The sequence below is a fragment of the Bos taurus genome, chromosome 27 (assembly GCF_002263795.3).
Source record: "Bos taurus isolate L1 Dominette 01449 registration number 42190680 breed Hereford chromosome 27, ARS-UCD2.0, whole genome shotgun sequence".
In the NCBI taxonomy this organism is placed as follows: Eukaryota; Metazoa; Chordata; class Mammalia; order Artiodactyla; family Bovidae; genus Bos; species Bos taurus.
Genome location: NC_037354.1, coordinates 41,624,764 through 41,648,775, shown reverse-complemented (window position 1 = coordinate 41,648,775; position 24,012 = coordinate 41,624,764). Strand labels below are relative to the sequence as shown.

General features: G+C 44.4%; 1 protein-coding gene across 7 annotated transcripts in view; it reads right to left on the bottom strand.

Moving 5' to 3' along the window:
• Nucleotides 1-24,012, bottom strand: part of THRB (thyroid hormone receptor beta) — a 438,431-nt gene that overhangs the window by 249,819 nt on the left and 164,600 nt on the right. For all 7 annotated transcript variants that reach the window (XM_005226186.5, XM_015460908.2, XM_024986438.2 and 4 more), the window contains one exon: nt 1,026-1,097. The gene's annotated coding sequence lies outside the window, so the exon portion shown is untranslated. The remainder of the gene's footprint in view (nt 1-1,025; nt 1,098-24,012) is intronic.

Sequence of the window (24,012 nt, the reverse complement as noted above, 5' to 3'; positions counted from 1 at the left end):
TTTCCGTGTCTTACAAATTGCCTTTCACTGGAAGACTGCATTCAAGTGTTCTTTGTAAACAAAAAAATTTTTAAGTTGGAGAAGTGCAGGTCTAGCCGATTCTTACCGATCCCTCTCCCTGGAACATTCTATAAATTACAAATCGTGTTTCTGATATGAGAGCCGGGACTGGCCCCCTGGAGGGAAGGCTGGGAGACAGTGGCAGCCAGACGAGGGGCCCCTGGGGAGGCCAGGGCCCCGAGCTCTGTAATATTAGCACTGGCGACAATCAGATAGCGCCACCCCAACCGAGGCGGCTGGACAATAGGCCAGAGGCGCTGGCGATGGCAGGCACAAAGACAGCATTCAGGAGGCCCGGCTCCACCGCCAGCCGGGGCTGCACAGACGCCACAGACCCCGGCCCAGCCGGAATGTCACCTCGCCGCCAGAAAGCCATCTTTCCTGGTTAGCTTTTAAACTGCTAAAAATAATAAACACAGAGAGGGAAGTGCTGACACGATCTTAACTGCGGAGACAAACTGAAACCGTTGTTATAATAACGTCAACAAACCGGGTTCCAAATGCCATCCAGCACTCCAAATATCAACAGTGGGGGACTGGAGGGAGGCTGGGAGACTTGTCCGTGTAGAAAGCGGGTCTTCACTGCACAGTTGCTCTCGTCTACCTGACTCGCTCCAACCCAGGGTAGAGATGTGATCCTTCTGCCTTCTTTAGCACTCAAGGAAGGGAGGTTGGAGGGAACTCTGGTTCTGCATCCACCGTTTTCCCACATAACAAATGACAAGCGGGCTCCTTTCTCTCTGCTCCCAGTTATTACTTTTTTTCCCCAAGGGAATTCGAAGCATCCTTTTCTCCATTATGTTTATTTTTAACTGGCTGAATGCTTTGTATTTCTCAATACCTACAGAGTTCAAAACTATCTTAAATAACAACACCAGCAATGCATAAGCGAGAAGATCATTCCCAGAATGCCGCAAAGTGACAATCATAAAATCACGAATCTGCAAACAAGCGCAACATCTGACCTGCCGATCCATGAGACCCCGTGTGGAACTTGGCACCCACGCAGGACGGCCAGTGGGAGGGAGACTGCAGATCTGGAAAAAGAGAAACATAAGATAAACAAAAGTGTTTTTTTGTTTTAAAGTCCCCAACATTTGCTTAATCCGCCACTGATCTTCTATGTTTGAATAGGGTCTGGTTTCAGAGCTGTCTCTGATTTTGAATACATGCAAATAGACTTAGATAAAACCCCATTCCAAAGAGGAGCCGGTTTCAGAGAAAGGGACTTTAACACAAGGATTCTAATAACACATTTTGGGATGGGACAGGGTTTCTGAGTCCCAAGGACCTACTTTCCTGTGCACAGGATTCCCGGCCTTGGAAGAGGTCTAAAAGGCAAACGTGAACTTAAACAATTTAGAACTTCTGTGCTAAACACTGTGCAGCTGGGTGTCAGAAGACGGTCCCCAGGGTGGGTCCTAACACGCCCCAGCTGCGGCTGTGCCCCTGTGAGTCGGCAGGAGGCGGGGCCGAGAGGACCACGGAGATGCTGGATGGTGGCAAGTGCGGTGATGCTGGGGACACTTCCCCCGGGTCTTCTAAACAGATGAAAGAGAAACTAGGGCATTTGCTCTCGCAAGAGATGACGCCTCCAGTGCCTGTCTGCACAGCAAGCGAGGGGCTGCTCTTCCAGTGACTGTGGGCCCACGGCTGTTGTTGTGAGGAGCTTAGAAATCACAGGGAAGCAGAGGTTGGCGAGGGCGAGACAAACATCTGGGTCCCCTCTACCCAGAATGGACCACGGACCTGTTATTATCCGCTCTTTTAAAAAAAGTCAAACAAAATGGAGCATAGGTAAATCTCCTTGACGACCTGCTCCAAGGTCAGACCACCAATTTGTTTGCATGTTTCCAGCAGGCTTTTTTTTTTTTTTCTTTAAACACTTACAATATGAGTCCCCAGGACAAGGAACAGTGTTTGCGTGTACGGTATGAATCTAAGTACATGTATCTGTTGTTCTACATTTGGACTCAGTGTTATGTGTGTGATCTGACCATGTTGAGAGCGCTCTAGCTCAGTTTTAGCTCACTGCCTTTCCCCCAAGCACCATCAAAGCCGCTGTCATGGCATTAAACTGTGTGCTACTTATGTGTGTGTGTGTGCGTATGTAGGTGTGCGTGTGTAAGTTTTCTCGGCAACTCCACTCAGCTTCTCAAGATGCTGCTCTTTGTTCTATACTCTGGCTCCATGCAGAGTGAACATTAGGTGTGGTAAAAGGCAAAACGTTTGCTAAAAATTCATCTGCTTATTATAAATCTTCTTCCCTTTTCAATCAATATTAAGGAGTTGACAAGGCAGGAAGAAGTTTGTGTCTGTCACTGTTGTGGCTTTAAATGTGAGTAGATAGACAACCACTATCTTCAACACTAACACCTAAAAACAAACTTTGCCTTTGTATGAAAATAATATTGAATCTCAATTTATTTTTTGAGGGTATAAATCTGATTTGGATTTTAGAGAATATTTGTGAATCCAAGTCAGTGAAAACAAGCTAAACATTCTCAATAATTAATAACAACAATAAGCAATTTAATACATAACACTTCCTAAGCACGTTTTGTGGGCTGGGTTCGCTAATTTTCTCAGAATTTCATTTAATTTAATAATCACAATGCTTGTATGAGGTAGGCATTATTAATAACCCCATTGTTCACACAAGGAAAAGAGAGGCAGAGAAAGGTGTAAAATTTTGTCCAAAGGCAAACTGTGAAGCAGAGACTAGCTGGGACACTCACTCAGGCAGTAAGATGTCAGGGGTCTCATTCTGAATTACTGAGAACAAGCTCAGGTTTAAAGATGAAAACAGCAGAGAGGAAAACTGGAGAACAGTGTCACTGAGGCGGCTTCCAAGTTTTGCTATAATACAAATGGACAGCATCTCTTTCATGGTGTGGTTCAAACCAAGAACAAACCAAATTAGAGTTCTCCAAGCAGACGAATTCAAAGCAATTTCCTAGTGATGAAGGAAATTTAAAGTAGCAAGGTCAAGCCCCAGACCTTTCCAACTTAAACAGTCCCATCTTTAATTCTTCTTCTCTTCAGAAAACAGGGAGCTGTGGATTTGCTCATGGCTCAAAGAAGGCATCCCGGTTTGTTTATACAAGATTCAAAGCAAAAATGAGAATCACTCCTTGGGACAACTTTAGCCCAGAATGTGTGTTCTTGACACGCTTTCAACTGGGACACAAATATATTAGCAGTGTGGTTATTTTGTACTTCCAAAAGATTCTTTTTTATAACTGATTCATATTTATGTTTGGAAGACATTTATTTCTGGGCATGAAACAGTTCATTTTGTTAAGCCATCTGACCTGAGGTAAGGTTGGCACCACTTCCCGTGACTGCTCCCAATTAATGCAAATTGAAGGTTAAAGGATAAATAAAGCTCCTTTAACTTGGTTTATTAATATGTTATTTATAAATGACTCTTTACTTGGTCTATTTTTTTTAGCCTATAACTATGTACAAATGAACTCTAAAGAATGAACTAGAGAATACATAATGTGTATTTTATTGCAAAGTTTTCATTTAAAAAGGGTTACTCTTACAGCAGAAAATGAATATCATCTACCTCTCTATCTTTGTTCTCAGGTCTCCTGTCTGATCCCATAGAGCCTGATATTGACCAACTCCATTGCATTCATGGCGCATCCTCAGCCCTACCTGCCCTGTGGAGCTCCTCTTCCCAAAGAGGTTGGGTCCTGCCTCCTTTAAGTTTGGTTTTGGTCATGTGACTTGCTTCAGCCAATGGCATGTTAGCAAGTATGCTCATGGAGAAGTTTGGAAAAGTTCTTGCTACGTTTATGTGCTTTCTTTGCTCCTCTGTAACTGCCATGAGAACGCACCGGGGCTAGCCTGTCATGCCTGAGAAACACAGGATGGAGTTGACTCATGCCTCAACCAAGACCATTCTAGACCAGCCTAGAGCAGCCAAGCCCCATACATAGGAGTGCACCCAAGATGCTCAGAACCACTCAGCCGGCCCCAGGTGTCCAGGAACAAGGGCAGCCCTGCTTTTTTTTGTTTGTTTGTTTGACTTATAAATTCAATTCCAACAATTGACTTCTCATATGCTTTATATCTTTCATTTGCATCTGTTAGTAAGCCTTCTCAGTTCCTCTCTTACCGGTTATCGTATAATCATAAAAAGGGAGTGAATGCATAAAGTCTAGCAAAAAATCAATCCCTTAGGCTTGTTGTCCTTCTTATCCTCCAGTTCAGGTCCTGCCCTCGGGGGCAGCCTCTCAGTCACACCTGGGCCCCCCTGTGATGGACAGGACACTACACAAGGCATTCACTGGCACAGAGAGCTCCATCTGCAGGAATATCTGAGAGTCAGAGCAGACACTGTGCTTGAAGGTTAGGAAGGGCCTGAATAGACAGAAAAGGATGTTTAGGGAGCAAGAACCGTGGAAGCAAAGTGCACGAACCACGGAGGGAGGGAGCAAGTGTTCTGGTTAGACTCAGAGGTTGTGTATTTGGGAGGAAGACGCAGAGAAGGAAGAAAGGCAAAAAAGCTGCAAAGGTGAGAACTGGAATGAGCTGGGACCACTGAAAAGAAAGGATAATTATGTGATGTTTGTGACCCCATGGACTGTAGCCTGCCAGGCTCCTCCGTCCATGAGATTTTCCAGGCAAGAACACTGGAGTGGGTTGCCATTTCCTTCTCCAATTATGTGATGTAACAGGTGCTAATTATCCCATATATAAATGTGTCAATCTACCATGTTACACACCTTACATTGACACAATGTTATATGCCAAATACATTTTGCTAAAAAAAAAAAAACAGAGCTTGGAGCCCAATCCAAGCAGATTTGACTTCTTTCTGTTCTGAAGGCAATGGGGAAATGAATTGGTTCTAAGCAGAGAGCAATATGACCCAAATGTGTGTTAGAAATGTTACTCTGATAAAACCTATGGGGTAGATGGGAGGGAGAGAAACAGATGAGGGGTTTGTAATTCAGCACAGACCTCAGGGAGCTCACAGCCTTCCTGAGCACATTGACGGGAGTCTGTGTAGACTTTCAGTTTTCCTAGAAATAGGACAGAGCTTTCACATGGTTTTCAAAGGAGCCCATGACCCTTGACCTTATCAAACACTGTAAACTCCAGAAGCAGGGCATGATCTAGAGAGCAGGGTCACAACCGCACCAGTGGCAATGGGAATGGAAAGGGGCAAACAGGCATAAACATGCGTCAGGCATTACCGCCCATAATCTATTAACAGATGGATAGGAAGAGAAACGAAACAAGAGCAATGAAGTATAATGAATAATGTAAATGAAGTATAATGTATAAAAATACTGAATCACTGTGCCGCACACCTGAAACTGATACAATATTGCAAATCTAGTATAATTAATTAAAAAAAGGGAACAGAGAAAATAAATAAAAGGTTTAATTCTGGGCTATTTCTACCTGCTGTTCGTTTCTGCTCCCAATGAAATGGAGGAAGCAACTCATGTTTCCAAGATACCATAAAGAGCTCCTAGGTTAAAAATTTCCAAGATAAACACAAGGCATGGATGTCACCGCTGTCCCCTTCCCATGCCACCACAGATACTACTAATCAAATGCAAACTTTCCATCCTGCCAGTCCAAACACCATCCCCAAACCCTTCTCAACTAGCTCCCTTCCAAGGCAGCCACTGTTTTTTTCTAGAATGATTATCTTTATTTATAGCATTCACTTTCTTTGGTTCCATAAGGAGGAAGCACCAATGAATGGATGTACTTAGCATAAAGTATTAATACTAATAGGATCTGTATATACATATTTATATGCATATCTCCCACATACGGGAAACTTACACACAATCAGGTCACCTGTTAGATCTTATTCAAGTTCTTGAGTTCACTTAATGTTAACTCAAAGCAATTAAATATAGATTTGAATGAAGCTGAATTAGGGGGGAAATTTTGGTATGCATGAAAACTTACTCTATTATTAAATAATCATAGTAGAAGTTGAAAATTAGCACATGTCATCATAATCAACTGCTAGTGATCCCCCTGTCTGGTGAAGTCTCAGGCAAGTAGGTATGTAATGTTACCAAAAGCCGTCCTTCTATCAAAGTATGATGAGTTGGTCGGTATTTGAAAGTCACTAGAGCAGTTTTCTAATTTTGGGTGTTTTCCATATGACATTTGAGGTGTCATTATCAGTTGCCTTCTACATGGGACCATAATAAAGACAGATTCAGATAAGCCAAGCTTTTTCTACTTGTACTTTTGATCAACAAGAAGGTAATTGCTATCTATATGAACACGAAGACTCCCTGCTCCCTTGAACCCCAAACCCCATAGTTTAATCTGTTCAATTCCAAAGATACACCTTTTAGAAACTTGTGTATATATAAAAATATTCCAAGAAAAAAAAAATCTCTAGTGTAAAAAATTCCCAGCAGTAATTATTTGATCATGACCCACAATAAGAAGCTTGTCCTAATCTGTAACACATGTCCGTATATTCGGACGTGTCGCAGGTGGCGCTAGTGGTAAAGAACCTGCCTGCCAATGCAGGAGATGTGAGAGACTCAGGTTCAATCCCGGGGTCAGGGGTCCTCTGGAGGAGGGAACGGCAGCCCACTCCAGTGTTCTTGCCTGAAGTAGCCATGGACACAGGAGCCTGGTGGGCTACAGTCCATAGGACAGAAAAGAGTCAGACACGACGGAAGTGACGTAGCACGCACACGCACACGCACATCCAGCTAAAATGAAAGGTCCGTAAGATCATATTCTTGCTCATGTGGTGTAGTTGGATATTTTCTATTTCATTAACGCTCTCCTATTCTTTATAATATACTATTTCATTAAAGAAAAATTACCAATAACCTACTAAATTGATTTCCTTACCCACAAATAGGGCCCAACCCACAGTGTAAAAGGCACTACTGTAGCAAAATAAAGTACCCCGACTTCATTCACCAATGTAAACATATCCACAAAAGATCAATCCTGGGCAACTTAGCAGGAAAAAAAATCTCTTGGCTCTCTGTCTAGTATCCTGGATGAAACTAAGGTTTGCTGAGCCAATTTTTGTACTTGGTGGTTGACAATGACTGAGAACTGAAAGGCAGAGATCAAATCCTCTCTCCTTCTCAACACATCTCTTCCGCTGGGTCATTTGTACCGTGCAAGTATCAAGCTATTCAATTTTGCTGTCATTTACTGTTCTTTTTCCAACAGCAATGGAAACGCAGGATCGGCTTACTGTCTCCTCTCTTCAGTAGAATTCAATTATTCTCTCTCCTGCCCCTTTGAACAAAGATGGCATTCATCCCTCTGGAAAACCACCCCCAGGGGATCTGCAAACAAAGCCTGGCAGGAAAACCACTACCCACGAAGGAGCAACAGCAGAACCGAGTGTTGAGGATGTCTGTCCGGATTACAGACCAGAACGAACTTTGTAATGATTCTTTTGACCAAGGGCACACGGTTGGAATTGGAGCAACATAATTAACTGTAAAGACAGACTGTAAGAGGATATATGCCTCCAAATTCAGTGGCAGCTACCCCCCAAAAAATCTATTTCTTAAAAGATTAAAAACTATTTCCTCTTTCTAAAAGGAAAAAAGCGAACAAGGACTACAGAATCATCACATAGGAGAATCCTTAGAGGCTTTCTTGCCAGTCCTCTGGTGCCAGAATATTCTTTCTTACCTGTGACTTCTTTGACTTTCACCCACGTACTGCGTGCTCTTTCCCACACATCTAGCTAGTAAAATGCTAGTGAGGGCATCAAAAGCCTGAAGTTTTTCACTTCCACATTCTTTTATTCAGCACTTCTTCTTTGAATTTATCTTATATAAATAGTTATGGATATATATCTTATCTTATATAAATGATTATGGATATATATCATTTATATATATATATATATATATATATATATATACATACACACACATTCACACACATGAAGCCTCAGTGACAAAGATGCTCATGTAATGTTATCTATAATGGCAAAGAGCTCAAAGAATATACAATTAATTGCTAAAGTGGTCATCTTTGAGTGGCAGGTTATTGGGATTCAAATTTTATTCTATATGCTGTTACTTCACTTGTGTCCGACTCTTTGTGACCCCATGGACCTGCCAGGCTCCTCTGTCCATGGGATTCTCTAGGCAAGAATACTGGAGTGGTATGCAGTGGGTATTGCTATTTCCTTCTCCAGGGGATCTTCCCGACCCAGGGATCAAACCGGGGTCTCCCGCATTGCAGGCAGATTCTTTACCAACTGAGCTATGAGGGAAGCCCATTTATTCTGTATACCTATATTTTCCAAATTTTCCCAAATAAAGACAAAGGAATTGAAAAGAACACATCTGTGCTTGTTCTTATTACTGAGACACTGGTGAATCTCCAGGCACAAGTATGATCAGGCTCTGAGACACTATAATATCTCATAAAACTGAATATCTATCTATATATGTGTGTATATACACACATATATATTTATGAACAGCAATTTCATCCTCAAACTCAACAGAGGTGCATACACATATTCACCAAAAGATCTATACAAAAATGTCCACAGCTGTACTTCTCATAGCCCAAGCTGGAAACAATTAAAATATTCATCCTCCAGTAGAAAGGATATATGCCCACAATGAAATATAAATCACAAATGATGGAATGCCTCACAAACATAATATTAAGCAAAAACAAGTCAGACATAAGGAGTACATTCTACATGATCCCCTTATATAAAACTCAAAAATAGCAAAACTAATCTGTAGTTTTAGAACTCAGGAAAGTTCGGTCTTTGGGGGCAGAAACTGAGGGGGAAGAGGGACAGTTTATTCTTCCTGTCAGTGCTCAATCTCATGATGTGAACGGTGGCTGGCTACGGGGGTGCCTGTACTTTGTGAAAATGTATCAGGTAGTGTGAGGATGACTTGTATACTTAGTTGCAAAACAATGAGTCCCTGGAACCATTTTCCCGAGGAATGGATGCATGCATTTTACAGTATGTTGTAATGGGACGCATGTTCATTTTGCTTCAAAAATAAGTTTATTTATGAGACTTTAATAAATAGCTCATGTTTCCCACTCAGCAGTCATAAAAACATTGACATACACGGTAAAAAGCCGTGATTGGACCTAAAGTACACATGGGATAATTTCAGACATCCCGTGGAGTGTAGAGCAATGCTGTCACTTATGTGACATGGAAAGAAACAGCCTTAAATCACCAGAGTCTTCTGTAAAGAGGTTGTTTAGCATGTTATTCATTTTTCCTTTTTGTAAAGAATAGCAAAAAAATTTGTGTGTGTGTGCATAGCTGCAGGAAATGACCAGCAAAATTTGTATAATGGTTCCCTCTTACCACTGGCTTCTAGAAAACTCAGCCCTAAATTTTGGTTTTCAAACTTTGTTTTTACTATGGCCACAGTAAGAAACACGCTTTATATCATAACCCAAGATACAAATACACACATACATTTGTTAACATACAATTTGGCAAATAATACCCTTACTTTGGGTAATATCCTCCGACATTTTCTATTCTAGCCCTTCATATCCTATTCCATTAAAAATTGTGACCACTCACTTAAATGATTTCATGGACCAAGGCTGCCACTGAATTGGAAAAATATTACAATTATGTAAAGTTTAAAAATAAAATACAATTAGGAAAAAAAAAAAGAAAAGAAAAATATTTTCTAGAGTTCCTGGCAAATATAAAAAGTTACTGAATATATAATGGTATACACTTGCATATCAACCAAATCTCCAGCTCATTATTGGTGTCTATCTCTGTTTTCTTTTGCTTTTTGCTTTTTCTTATCCTTCATAACTTATGTTAACTTATTCTAGTATATGGATCTTTTTAAGCTATCATCTTTTCCAGAACAAGCTCCCCGAACTGCTTTCAAAGTCACATGATAATCAGTCAAGACAGAACCAGGACAGGAAGGTCCTCCCAAGGCAGCAGGGCCTGCTCCTCTGGGAACAGGAAGCACACTTCCTGTAGGACAGACACTTTCGGTGGCCACTGCAACACTCTCTGCAGAGAGGGCACGTGGTGACGGGGACCACGTGACGGGAGCTCACCTCTAACTTTCCAGGGAACAATAGACACTCTTGCTTTCCATGAAGTTCTCCTGCATTTCCGACAGCTGGGAGAGAGCGAGCCGGCTCGCTCCAAGAAATACAAAGGCACTTTAGAAAGAGGAACAAAGGGTTCTACAGTTGACAGTGAAGAACCGCATGAGCATCTCTGCATCTCTGTGATAAAGGAGTTCACGCTCTTGAATTCCCTTTATCTCTCTTTTCAGGGTGTAAAGTCCTTCTCAGGTCATCGAAGTGGTGTGTCTACAGGAGAACGAGCAGCATGTTGGGAGGAGCCAGTCCAGGCATGTGGGAAGAAACTTTATCTTTCTAACCCGGGGAACACATTTTGCCTTAATAAAACTTAAAAAAGAAAAAAATATTCTCTCAGGTCCTATCAAACAAAACTTTCCCTGCACAAGGTTCTTGTATCACTTTTGGGCAAGCTGCCATCTTGGCTTATCCTCCACGCCCCAAAGAAAGAAAAATATGTTTTGGGCCAGAGCACCGGTTCAGTTTGGTAGTGCTGTTTTTGTGAGGACAACATTGTGGGCTAAAGAGGGGTGTGAATATGACTGGTCCTTTCCCTTTAGCAAAAAAAAAGGATCCTGAGGAATCTAACAGGGCTGAGACGGCTTAATTCTTTCCTAGGACGTGGGGCCTAGGCTTAGTTTCTGCTTTCACTCCAAGAGACCATGGATGTTCCCAAGGAAATAACCAAACATGCAAACTAAGATTTACATGCACGGGTTCCACAGAAGTATTTGTCTTATTGGCATGAAGTCAGAAGCAGTCCTTAAGTTCCAGGCTGGCGGGAAGACTCTTAAAATTTAGTATTGTGCAATCATTAAAACTAATTCTTAACAACGTGAGAAATAACCACAATAAAACGTTCAATGTAAAAAGCAAGATGAAAACTACAGATAACAAACCATGTTAAAGCATGTATGCATTACATTTGCACAGAAAAAGACTTGGAAAAAACACTCCAAAATATTAAGAGGAGCTACAAACACTGGCTAGTGAAATCAAGAGTGAACATTAAATTTATTTTTTATTCTTATTTCTTAGTTATCATTTATATCTTTTTACTTATTTATCTCTTATTTATTATTATCTCTTTTTTCCCCAATATTTCCATTATACACATGGATTGCTTTTACAACTAGATAAAAGCCATTGTAAAAAATGTAATTGATGTATTTCTTTATAAATTCTAAATGGTTTTTAAACGATTGTAATTTGTTCATTCACTGACTCATAAATATCTGGAAACTTTGTTCCTTTTCTTTTGACTTATGACAACTTCAGGAGTTAAATTTCTAACTTAACATGGAGAACAGAAAGACCGGATGCCTCAGAGAATCTTACGCAAAGACAAAAAAGAGTGAAACAGGTTCTTACCCTCTGAACGTATTTGTATGAAGGAAAACCAGCTTAAAAGACCTGGTTTTTCTAATGTATATCTTTTTCATGTGGATTGTGTGGACCAACTTAATACTGTAGCTTATTAATAATATTAAGGCTTTAGATGACCCATCTGCAAGCCCACCCAGTTAATGTAAATGTCACACACACGCATGAATTCCCTTGGCAGACTTCCCCAGCCTTACAGCAACTGATGTCGTCCAGCTGGCTAAGGCAAAAGCGAGCAACAGAGTAATCTCTGTGTGTGTGTGCTCAGTCGCTCAGTCATGTCCGACTCTGTGCGACCCCATGGACTGTAGCCCACCAGGCTCCTCTGTCCATGGGATTGTCCAGGCAAGAATACTGGAGTGGGCTGCCATTTCTTCCTCCAGGGGATCTTCCCCACCCAGAGATCAAACCTGGGTCTCCAGCATCTCCTGCATTGACAGGCTGATTCTTTACCATGGTGCCACCTGGGACTCCCAGAGTAATCTCTACACTATTTGAAAAGGAAATGAAGGCAGTTCCAAAACCTGAGGCTGCTGCCCTCGAGCCTGGGTCACGGGACAGTCACTGTGAGTTCAGCCAGCCCACCAGCTCAGGATGGGAGACCATGTTGCACTGGCAGATTCAGAGAGAAAACAACACGTTAATCTGTTTCCTCATTTGTTTCTCTGACTTTGTATATTTGACAAATAATTCCATATGGCCAAAAAGAAAACTTCCATAAAATCTTGTTCCTAGCAAGCCACCTGACCAATTAAGAGATTTTCTCTTTCATTCCTTAATTGAGCTAAAATAAAACTGAATAAAGCAAGTGCATGAAGCAAACTGTAAGTACAGATGCTCTGGCAACAAAGCGACCCCAATCCCTCTCTAAACTCTGCTGAAATTTTAAAGCCAGTTTCTCAGTAACGTGGATGGGGTATCTCCTACAGTTTGGCAGCCGATGCCCTGCTCTTGATTAAAGTTCCTAAATAAAGAGTGTTCAAGAAGTTTCCAGTGCTATCACAGACTGGATAGAAGCTTGTTTACTTTGGAAAAACAAGAGGCATAAAGGGTTACTGGGACCTATCCATTCGGTTTTCTAGTTTGTAATGGTAAGGTATACTTTCTTTTAATGGTTTTTCCAGTAGTCATGTATGGATGTGAGAACTGGACCAAAGAAGGCTGAGTGCCCAAGAATTCATGCTTTTGAACTGTGGTTTGGAGAAGACTCTTGAGAGTCCGTTGGACAGTAAGGAGACCAAACCAGTCCATCCTAAAGGAAATCTGTCCTGAATAATCATTGGAAGGGCTGATGCTGAAGCTGAAACTCCAATACTTTGGCCACCTGATGTGAAGAACTGACTCATTTGAAAAGACCCTGATGCTGGGAAAGATTGAAGGTGGGAGGAGAAGGGGACGACAGAGGATGAGATGGTTGGATGGCACCACTGACTTGATGGACATGAATTTGAGTAAACTCTGGGAGTTGGTGATGGACAGGGAGGCCTGGAGTGATGCAGTCCACGGGTCACAAAAAGTTGGACACGACTGAGCAACTGAACAACACCAAACTTTCTGACACCTTGAGGCCTTCTCCAGTCCTCAGGCAGAGACATTCGCTACTGACTTTGGAACAGACACCCTGGGGTGGCTGGTGGAGGCGGAGGTGGGGGTGGGAAGAGAAGGGTGTCTGAACGGAAGAGGAGGGGGAACGTGGTTGTGTTCTGTCCGGGTTTCTGCTCTCATAGAAGGGGTTTTAGTGTCTGTGAGTAAGCGTGAAGAAATCCACACTTCCAAGCTGTATGGAGACCTCAGTTTGGAACCAAGATTATGACCCCTCCCACCCCCAGCTGTGAAGGCTCTCCTGGGCCCCCATCCCCCACGGCCCCACCCCAGGCAGCTCCCTGCTCTGGGTGCTCCGGCTGGTTCTCAGTAACTCTGGACAGAGGAGACCAGAAAAGGCTCATGATGTAAGGGGGAAGGGTTTCTTCACAGGTACACACGGATACACATAATCATGAGGACTCAAACATAGGAGAGAAATAAAAGCTCTTCCGCAGAGTAGAATGCCAGCTAATACAGAAGGAGCAATGGAGTCAGAAAACCATCAATGGATGTTAAAACTAGTGGCTGAAAATTTGAGGAGGAAAATGGCATTTGTATTGTCCTGGGTGCTTCCTCCCAAGTAACACACTAATTCCAAAGAGGAGAGTAGTATCCTTGCACGGGGAACCTGGCCGACAGCACTTCGGCGGAGAGATGGGCACCAGCATCACCACCGGTGCAGCGAACTGGCCTCACGTGTCCCGAGAAGGACACGAGGTTGCTACTGTGGTCTCCCTTCCAAACAGACACCACCCGAATCCAACATCGAGGAAACGTGAGAGATCCAATTCTGCAGAAGAATTGGTCTGTATCTTTCCAAAACATCAAGAAACACGAAGAAAGCCTGAGGACCTGTTTCGGAGTACAGAGACAGGACCACTAAATGCAACAGGAGATTCTGGAACAAATCTCGACCGAGAAAAACATTGCTACCAGGAAGACTACCTGACAATTGACAGAATCAGAATACGGAATGTTGATTAGATAACAGTATCATATCAACACTGAACTTCCTGGGCTTGATAACCACACTGCGGTGCTGTAAGAGACGGCCCTTGTTCTTAGAAAATACACACCGAAAAAAAAAAAAAAAAGAAAATACACACCGAAGCAGCTAAGAACGAGGGCAAAAGAGACAGCAGGGTGGGGAACAGAGATCTGATGATAGGAAACCAGTCTTTTCTCCACCCTGGAACTCCTCCCAGGACTCTCAGAGACTGGGGCCTGCTGCAGGGGGCCGGGGGGTGGTCAACGGGAAGTAAAGCCCAGAACATTCCAGTAAAGGGAGAAAGGGTGTGTCCAACAGGGTCACACCAACACAGAGACACCTAAAACACACACACACCCCACATACACACACCACACACACACACACAGACACCCACATACATACACACCACACACACACACCCCCCCCCACACCCCATCACACATCAGATATACACACACCCTGCATACACACACCACAGAAACACACACCCCCACACACACACCATTCTCACACCCCACACACACATCGCTGACAAACCCTGCATACACACCCGAAACACACACACTCACACCCCACACATACATCAGATGCACACACACCACACACACCTCCATATATACACACACCACACACACCACATACACACACACACCACACACTCACACCCCCTCACACATCAGATACACACACACCCCGCATACACACACCACATAAACACACACCCCACACACACACACCACTCTCACACCCCCACACACATCACATACACACATACCACACACACACTGCATACACACACCCTGAATATACACACCCCACATACACACATCCTATACACATACATATATACACCACACACACACCCCACATACACACCACACACTCACACCCCCCAAACACATTGCTGACATCCTGCATATACACACACCCTCAATACACACACGCACCATGTATACCCTGAATATACACACCCCGCATACACACACCTTGCATACACACACTATACACACACATACACACCCACACATATATACACACCACATACTCACACCCCACACACATCGCTGACACACCCTGCATATACAAACACACACCCCAAATACACACACACCATACACACCCTGCACGCACTCACCCTGCACACACACACCACACACGCTGCACACACACACACTATACACACACACACATCACACACACACCGCATACACTCCCACCATGCCCCACGGCACAGGGCCCACACACACGCAAACACAGGCCCCAACGAAGGACAGCCTAGGGCTTTGGGGAGTTTCTATACGCTCAGCCATGTTAATGTCTGCAGGAGTCCGGCTGACCCTGGAAACCCCTGAACGTCAGCGCTGTGCCTGGTATTGCACTGCTGCTTTCTGGGCTGAGGGCAATAGTTCCCGTAAGTTCCTCTCCTCGTCTGTCTGCTTGTTTGTTCTGAGAGCTGGCTTGAAGGCGCAGCTCTGGTGACGGCCATCCCAGAAGCGTGTGACCTCAGGGGCTTCCCAAGCTGCCTCCCCGCCGGGCTCCCTGTCTGCCCGCTCTCGCCTCTCTCCCCACTGCAGGGGAAGACACCCTGCCTGCCTGGGCAGACTGTGTGGGGCTCTGTTTAGACTAGGTTGTACGGGAATCCTTCTCTAAAGCACGCCCTGTGGAAATACAGACACGTCCCAGAGAAGCAGTCCGAGAAGAGGGTACATGGCAGAGATGACAGGACCTGAAACTTCCTCCAGACACATCACCATAAGCCTTAACGTAGTCAATAATTTAAGTACCAGCGCATCTAGACTCCGGAGGTTTCTTGTTAAAGTGCAGATTCTGGCCCAGTAAGTCTAAGAGGAGCCTGAGGTTCTGCATTTCTCACCAGGACCTGCCAACTCCGCCCACCTGCTTCTCAAAGACCGCGGTCCTGGTCGCCTCTGACGTCAGCACCCGACACCAGGGCAGTGCGGCACGCTTACGTCTGTTTCTAAAGACGAGAAAACTGAAGCTCAGTGTGACCAAATCACTTTGCCAAGGTGACAAGGCAAGCAGATAAAAGGTAAAATTTAAACTCCAGCCTCTCCCACCAGATCACCCTGCTCCAGGGTCCTGTCCCCTATCCTCACCCAGGTTCCCAAGAGAACAGCCGCCCTCATGGGTGCCAGGAGGGGGACTGCTGAGCTGATGGCAGTCTCAGCCACGTGGGCAGCAACTGAGTCCCTGAGCTTTTGGACAGTTAAAATAGTTTCTTCAGTGTTTAGAAGAGGCTATCAGCAAGTTGTTGTTCAGTCCTCAGTCATGTCCGACTCTTTGCAACCCCATGGACTGCAGCACGCCAGACTTTCCTGTCCTTCAGTATCTCCCTGAGCTTGCTCAAACTCATATCCATTGAGTCGGTGACGCCATCCAACCATCTCATCCTCTGTTGTCTCCTACTCCTCCTGCCTTCAATCTTTCCCAGATCAGGGTCTGTTCCAATGAGTTGGCTCTTCCCATCAGGTGGCCAAAGTATTGGAGTTTCAGCTTCAGCACCAGTCCTTCTGATGAATACTCAGGGTTGATTTCATTTAGGATTGCCTGGTTTGATCTCCGTGTTGTCCAAGGGACTCTCAAGAGTCTTCTCCAACACCACAATTTGAAAGCATCAATTCTTCAGCACTCAGCCTTTTTTATGACCCAACTCGCACATCCACACATGACTACAGCAAAACCCATAGCTTTGACTAGACGGACCTTTGTTGGAAAGTGACGTCTCTGCTTTTTAATGCTCTGTCTAGGTTTGTCAAAGCTTTTCTTCCAAGGAACAAGCATCTTTTAATTTCATGGCAGCAGTCACCATCTGCAGTGATTTTGGAGGCCAAGAAAATAAAAACTGTCACTGTTTCCTCATTTTCCCCCTATCTGTTTACAATGAAGTGATGGGACCAGATGCCATGATCTTAGTTTTTTGAATGTCGAGTTTTAAGCCAGGTTTTCCACTCTCCTCTTTCACCCTTATAAAAAGGCTCTTTACTTCCTGTTACCTTTCTGCATTAGAGTGGTATCATCTACATATCTGAAGTTGTTGATATTTCTCCTGGCAATCTTGATTCCAGTTTGTGAGTCATCCAGCCCAGCATTTCACATGATGTTCTCTGCATAGAAGTTAAATAAGCAGTGTGACAAAAAAGCCTCGACATACTCCTTTCTCAATTTGGAACCAGTCTGTTGTTTCATGTCTGGTTCTAACTGTTGCTTCTTGATCTGCATATAGGTTTCTTAGGAGATGGGTAAGGTGGTCTGGTATTCCCATCTCTTTAAGAATTTTCCACAGTTTATTGTGATCCATATAGTCAAAGGTTTTTAGTCAGTCAATGAAGCAGATGTTTTTCTGGAATTCCTTGCTTTTTCTTGATCCAATGCAATTTGATCTCTGGTTCCTCTGCCTTTTCTAAATCTAGTTTGTATATATGGAAGTTCTGAGTTCACATGTTGCTGAAACCTAACTTGAAGGAATTTGAGCATTACCTTACTAGCATGTGAAATGAACTCAATTGGATGGTAGTTTGAACACAGAAAGTTATAAATACATAATTTTCAGAGAATAATATATAGTTTAAAGCTAAACCTATTGAGTGATCAATTTTCTGATTGTGTTATAGTATTACTGTGCTTTTTTTTTTTTAAAGCGTTAGCTTCGTTATTTGATAATTAGTGTTGTACATATCCTACCTTCTGTGAGCACATTTAAATACAATAAAATTTTGGAGAACTAGAGATTTGGAGTGTCACAGACTGTACCTCCAAGTATCCCTCTCCATCTCTCCATATCCTAAAAAAATCCCTGTTGATTACATTGCATATATTATTGATCTTTTCTGGGTCATGCATCCCTTGGGTCCCTTGGGGAATCTAATATGGGAAATTCTGTGGTTGCTGTTGTTTTGCTTTGTTCCCAGAAGGCACTCTTCTGGAAGGTGCTTTCCAGAAGGTGCACAGTTCTACAGACAGTCCTAGGAGGTTTATGGACCTCTTGAAATCCTCTATGGGCTCCTATGATAAGAATATGTGGTATCCAATCTGTAGGAGGGGGCCTGCTGCTGCTGCTGCTAAGTTGCTTCAGTCGTGTCCAACTCTGTGCAACCCTATAGACGGCAGCCTACCGGCTCCCCCGTCCCTGGGATTCTCCAGGCAAGAGCACTGGAGTGGGGTGCCATTTCCTTCTCCAATGCATGAAAGTGAAAAGTGAAAGTGAAGTCGCTCAGTCGTGTCTGATTCTTAGCGACCCCATGGACTACAGCCCACCAGGCTCCTCCGTCCATGGGACTTTCCAGGCAAGAGTGCTGGAGTGGGGTGCCATAGCCTTCTCTGATGCATGAAAGTGAAAAGTGAAAGTGAAGTCGTTCAGTCGTGTCCGATTCTTAGCGACCCCATGGACTACAGCCCACCAGGCTCCTCCGTCCATGGGATTTTCCAGGCAAGAGTACTGGAGTGGGGTGCCATTGCCTTCTCCGGAGGATCCCATAAAATTTGTCCTCCAGAAATGGTAACCATGGGCCCACCCACACTTTCTAGAGGGATGCCTAAAGGAACAGTCCTTTCTTGCTTGCTTTTCAAACACCTGAACTCCTACTACTGCTGAGGTAAGCAAATTCTTAAAAGAAGTTTTTGCAACTCAGCCAACACCTTGGAGTTTCCCTGGTTACTCAGTGGTAAAAACAACACACACATACAAACAAAAACCATCTGCCACTGCAGGAGATGTGGGCTCAATCCCTAGACTGGGAAGATCCCCCAAAGAAGGGTGTGGAAACCCACTCCAGTATTCTTGCCTGGAGAATCCCACGGACAGAAGAGCCTGGTAGCCTACAGTCCGTGGGGGTCACAAGAGTTGGACACAACCAAGCAACTAAACAACAACACCTTGAATCCTTAAGCAATAAATAGCTCTGACCCTTCCACTTTAACAGTCCACAGGGTCACAAAGAGTCGGACATGACTCAAGTGACTTAGCACTCATGCTAACACTTTATCAACCTGATGTGAATTCATGGTCAAAGTCATTAGAAGGGCTGTATCAGCAGGGCTGTGCCAGTGATGACGATGTCAAACAAATATGCAAACAGAAGAAAACAGAATACTCGAGGCATTCTTCAAGAATACCGAGAGTACTTGAAGCCTTCCTGATTCTGAGCTCACCTCAGACTAACACAGCAAAGACGGGCTCTGGTTACCACAATTCTAAAACATTCCTAGTTGGGAGAGGAGGAGGGGAATGCGACGACACGTAATAAATTACCCTTTGGCAATATTCGGCGGTTTATGTTTTCAAATACTTCAGCATTAGGGCTTCCCTAGTGGTGCAGTGGTAAAGAATTCACCTTGCAATGAAAGGGACAGGGGTTCCAACCCTGGTCCTGGAGGAGTCCCACGTGCCATGGGACAGCTATGCCCCAGCACCACAACTGCTGGAGCCCGAGCCCCTGGAGCCCGAGCCCCCTGGAGCCCGAGCCCCTGGAGCCCAAGCCCCCTGGAGCCCGAGCCCCCTGGAGCCCGAGTCCCCTGGAGCCTGAGCCCCTGGAGCCCAAGCCCCCTGCAGCCCGATCCTCTGGAGCCCGAGCCTCTGGAGCCCGAGCCCCTGGAGCCCGAGCCCCCTGGAGCCCGAGCCCCTGGAGCCCGAGCCCCTGGAGCCCGAGCCCCCTGGAGCCCGAGCCCCTGGAGCCCGAGCCCCCTGGAGCCCGAGCCCCTGGAGCCCAAGCCCCTACAGCCTGAGCCTCTGGAGCCCGAGCCCCTTGGAGCCCGAGCCCCTGGAGCCCGAGCCCCTGGAGCCCGAGCCCCCTGGAGCCCGAGCCCCTGGAGCCCGAGCCCCTGGAGCCCAAGCCCCCTGGAGCCCAAGCCCCTACAGCCCGAGCCCCTGGAGCCCAAGCCCCTGGAGCCCGAGCCCCTGGAGCCCAAGCCCCCTGGAGCCCGAGCCCCCTGGAGCCCGAGCCCCTGGAGCCCGAGCCCCCTGGAGCCCGAGCCCCTGGAGCCCGAGCCCCCTGGAGCCCGAGCCCCTGGAGCCCGAGCCCCTGGAGCCCGAGCCCCTGGAGCCCGAGCCCCCTGGAGCCCGAGCCCCTGGAGCCCGAGCCCCTTGGATCCTGAGCCCCTGGAGCCCGTGCTCTGCAGCGAGAGAAGCCACTGCAGGGGGAAGCCTGCACCCCGCAACTAGAGAGTCGTTTCTGCTAGAGAAAGCCCGCGTGCTGCAACGAAGCCACCACTGTCAAAAAGTAAATAAATTAGTTAATTAAATGAATCTTAAAAAAAAAATGTCATCACTAGCTACCATTCTCAGTGACCCGTGGTCAATAAGGTAACCAAACATAAGGTTCTTTCTTGGTTTGGGGAACCTGGACTGAAGATTAAAATACAGACAGTGGGCTGGTAGCCTTGAACCAACATTGTGGTCAGTTTTTCGTCTGCTGTTCGGTTCTCTTTTTATCTTAGTATAAAATAATATACAAGAGAATACCAACATTTCAGGTTCGAAATCTCCAGGCTTCCAGGAATATTCAGAGGTCATTTCGCTCAAATTCCTCCACTGGGGAGAGGGAGGATCAGCAAGGGGAAGCGACTGTCTCAGTGTTAACACTGCCAGTGCTGGGAGCCACGTCTCTTTTGTTGTGAGAATATTAATAGATATACAATCTATGTGGGGCTAAAATAAATACCATGGGAAGGGAATCCCTAGAGCTGCCTCCGTCGGAAGGGCCTGGATCATCCTCCCAGAAGTGTTTGTACACACACGCATAGATATCTGTTCATCCTTTTTTTTTCATAGAAGAAGGACCATGATAAACCCTCGCTGGCTCACTTTGTTTGGCTCTTGGTTTGAATTCTTTCCTATTGATATATTCAAATGTCCTTCCTTCTTCTAATCGGGCTACGTCGTATTCTCTGGACTGCTTCTGTTTATACTTTATTAAAGCTCTTTGCTAATGAGGTTCTTTCCAATGTTTGCTGTTCTTTCGCACCACAAGCCAAGCTGTGCCGATCAAATATACTTCAACTGTATGCATCATTTAATACACTTCTCTCTCTCTTGTTTCCGCCACTTTTCTGGAAACTTCCTACACTAGCAACTGCTCTCCATCATTCTTATCTGTCACTTTGCTTTAGTTGCCTCCACAGGATTTATCACCACCTGAAACAGAACGCATTTGCTTGTTCACTTTTTGTCGCTTGTCGCTGCTATTAGAGTAGTAACTCCATGGGATTGGAATCCTTTATACAGTAGTAACTCCATAGGATCAGAAACTTACCTTTATTCGCTGCTGTGTTCTTAAAACAGAGAACAGCGATTGGCTTTTGGTAGGCGCTCAATAAATAAGGAATCAGTGAATGAATGCTTTACACATTTTTCCTATTGGATTACTGGTCTTCGTCTTACTGATTCATAAAAGCTCTTTATACGGCAATTAAATAAGACTTTGCCATTTGTCTTACTCACATGGTTTCCAGTGTGGTGTCTATCACTTCACTTTGTTGAGGGAATTCTTTCTGCCATTGAAGAATGGTTTAATTATTATATACTTAAGCATAACATATTTGTCTCTTATAACTTCCATGTTTTGTGTCTTGGTTTGAAAGGCTTTATACACTCCAGAGTTATTTTTAAAAACTTGTCTGGTACTTTCGTGGTTTGTTTTCTCGTTGGAATCTTTGATTCATTTGGAATTTATTTTGGCAAAGGTAGGGGCTATGTAATCAGCTTTGTTATTTTTTCCCAAATAGTTAGCCAGTTGATTCAACATGAATTAAAAAACAATTCATCCTTTCTTCATTGCTCCAAATGCCATCTTTATCATATATCAAACTCCCATAAATATTTACATCATATCTCGTCTCTAGTCTGCTCTGTTAACTTGCCTGTCCCTTCCTTGGTTGGTACTAATTTATCTTAATTCGCTTTGCAATATAGTGATTTTCACATCTGGGTAGGGCTGGGTACTCCTTTTTGTCCTCTCTCCGCCCTAGATTTCCTGTCTGTCCTCACATGCTTATTTTTTCATAAGAATATCAGAAGCTACAGAGCCAGTCAACCCTCCCTCCAAAAGATTAGCTCATTATTTTATTGCAACCAGATTATTTTACAGATTAATTTAGAAAGAAATGATATCAATACAAGAAGTGGCTCTATTGACTCTTGGATGTTTCCTATGCTCTCCCAAGCTCCTGATACACCCGAATGAAACTCAGTTCTCTTCAATGAAAGGATGATGGCTTCATTTGCCTGCATATGACGTTGGCAGAGACGACCGGAAGGTGGAGCTCAGCTGGAATTATCCCACAGACACCCTCCGTGTGGCTTCTCTAGCGTTTGGCATCTGCAGGGTCATCCAGCTTCTTAGATGGTGGCTGGACTCAAGAGCAAGTGCTCAGAGAACACAGGGGCAGCTGTGTGGCCTCAGGAGTCCCCTTCCCCCATCTGCTACTGGTGAAAGTGCTCACGTGCCACCAAATTCAAAGACCTCCACCTCTTGCTAGGAGAGGGTCAGCGAATCTGTGGTCATGTTTTAAAACTATTGCAGCATCTATTAGTAGAAAATTGGACAGTTTCCTTCTTAATTACTTCTGACTTTTCTACCATTTTTCTTCCATGTCTCCCATTTCTTACTCTGGAAACACTGACATGGTTCAGAACTGGAAAGTAACTGCTTTTTGAAGTGAAGTTTTCTGTTGAGTTGCATTACTAACCCATGCCTAAGGGGGAAGCCATGTCCCCAATGTGACTCTGGCTTTCTCTATCAGCACCTTCTGCTCCCTCCCCCGATACCCACATGACAGCTGCTGGGATCTCCCTACCAGAGGTGTGCAGGGGCAGAGAGAGTCAACTCAAACTCATCAATTTTTAGCAATTTGTTATTTGGCATCAATTTTGTATATGGTTGGAAAGGGAACTAAAATGAAAAGTAAATGTTTTGAGAATTCATTGTGAAATGCAACCACTCATTCCAAAGACCCTCCCCACTCCCAGGGCTGGCTGCTCTTTCTATTGATCCATGGCCTTCTTTTAAAGACCTTAAAGATGTGCCCTGTTAATTCACTGGGTACCCTACTAGATCATCCTCTTTTCTTCTATATTCCAGGGATAGCAGCAATATTTACTGAATACTCACTGCAAAAGTACTTTATATATGTTTATCATTACATTTATTTTAAAAATGTATTGGGGAATAGTTAATTCACAATGTTATGTTAATTTCAGGTGTACAGCACAGTAAATAAGGTTATATATACAAAGTTTTAGTCGCTCAGTCATGTCTGACTCTTTGAGGACCCATGGACTGTAGCCCACCAGGCTCCTCTGTCCATGGAATTCTCCAGGCAAGAATACTGGAGTGGGTTGCCATTCCCTTCTCCAGGGGATCTTCCCAACCCAGGAATCCAGCCCAGGTCTCCTGCATTGCAGGCAGATTCTTTGCCATCTCAGATATACATACATATACATATATATATGTATATATACACATATACAATCTTTTTCAGATTCTTTTCCCATAAGGGTTATCACGGAACACGGAGTAGAGTTCCCTGTGCTCTATAGCAACTCCTTATTAGTTATCTATTTTATATACAGTAGTGTGTGCATATTACTGCATTTAACCCTAACTTCAAGGGTGGGAACTGCCCAGTCCATTTTAGAGCTGAGAGCACTGCTGCTCAGAATGATGAACTGAATTGTCTGAGTGTCTCAGAGCTCAAATGTAGTGAGCTATTCCCACATCCTTGGGATACAAAACGCAGCCTTCTTACCAAGAGCATTGGCATCACCTGGGAACTTGTTAGAAATGCAGAACCTGGGTCCCAACCCAGACCTACTGCATCAAAGCCGCATTGTAACAAGGCCCCCAGGTGAGGTGGACTCGCCTTAAAGTTGGAGGAGCACCGCT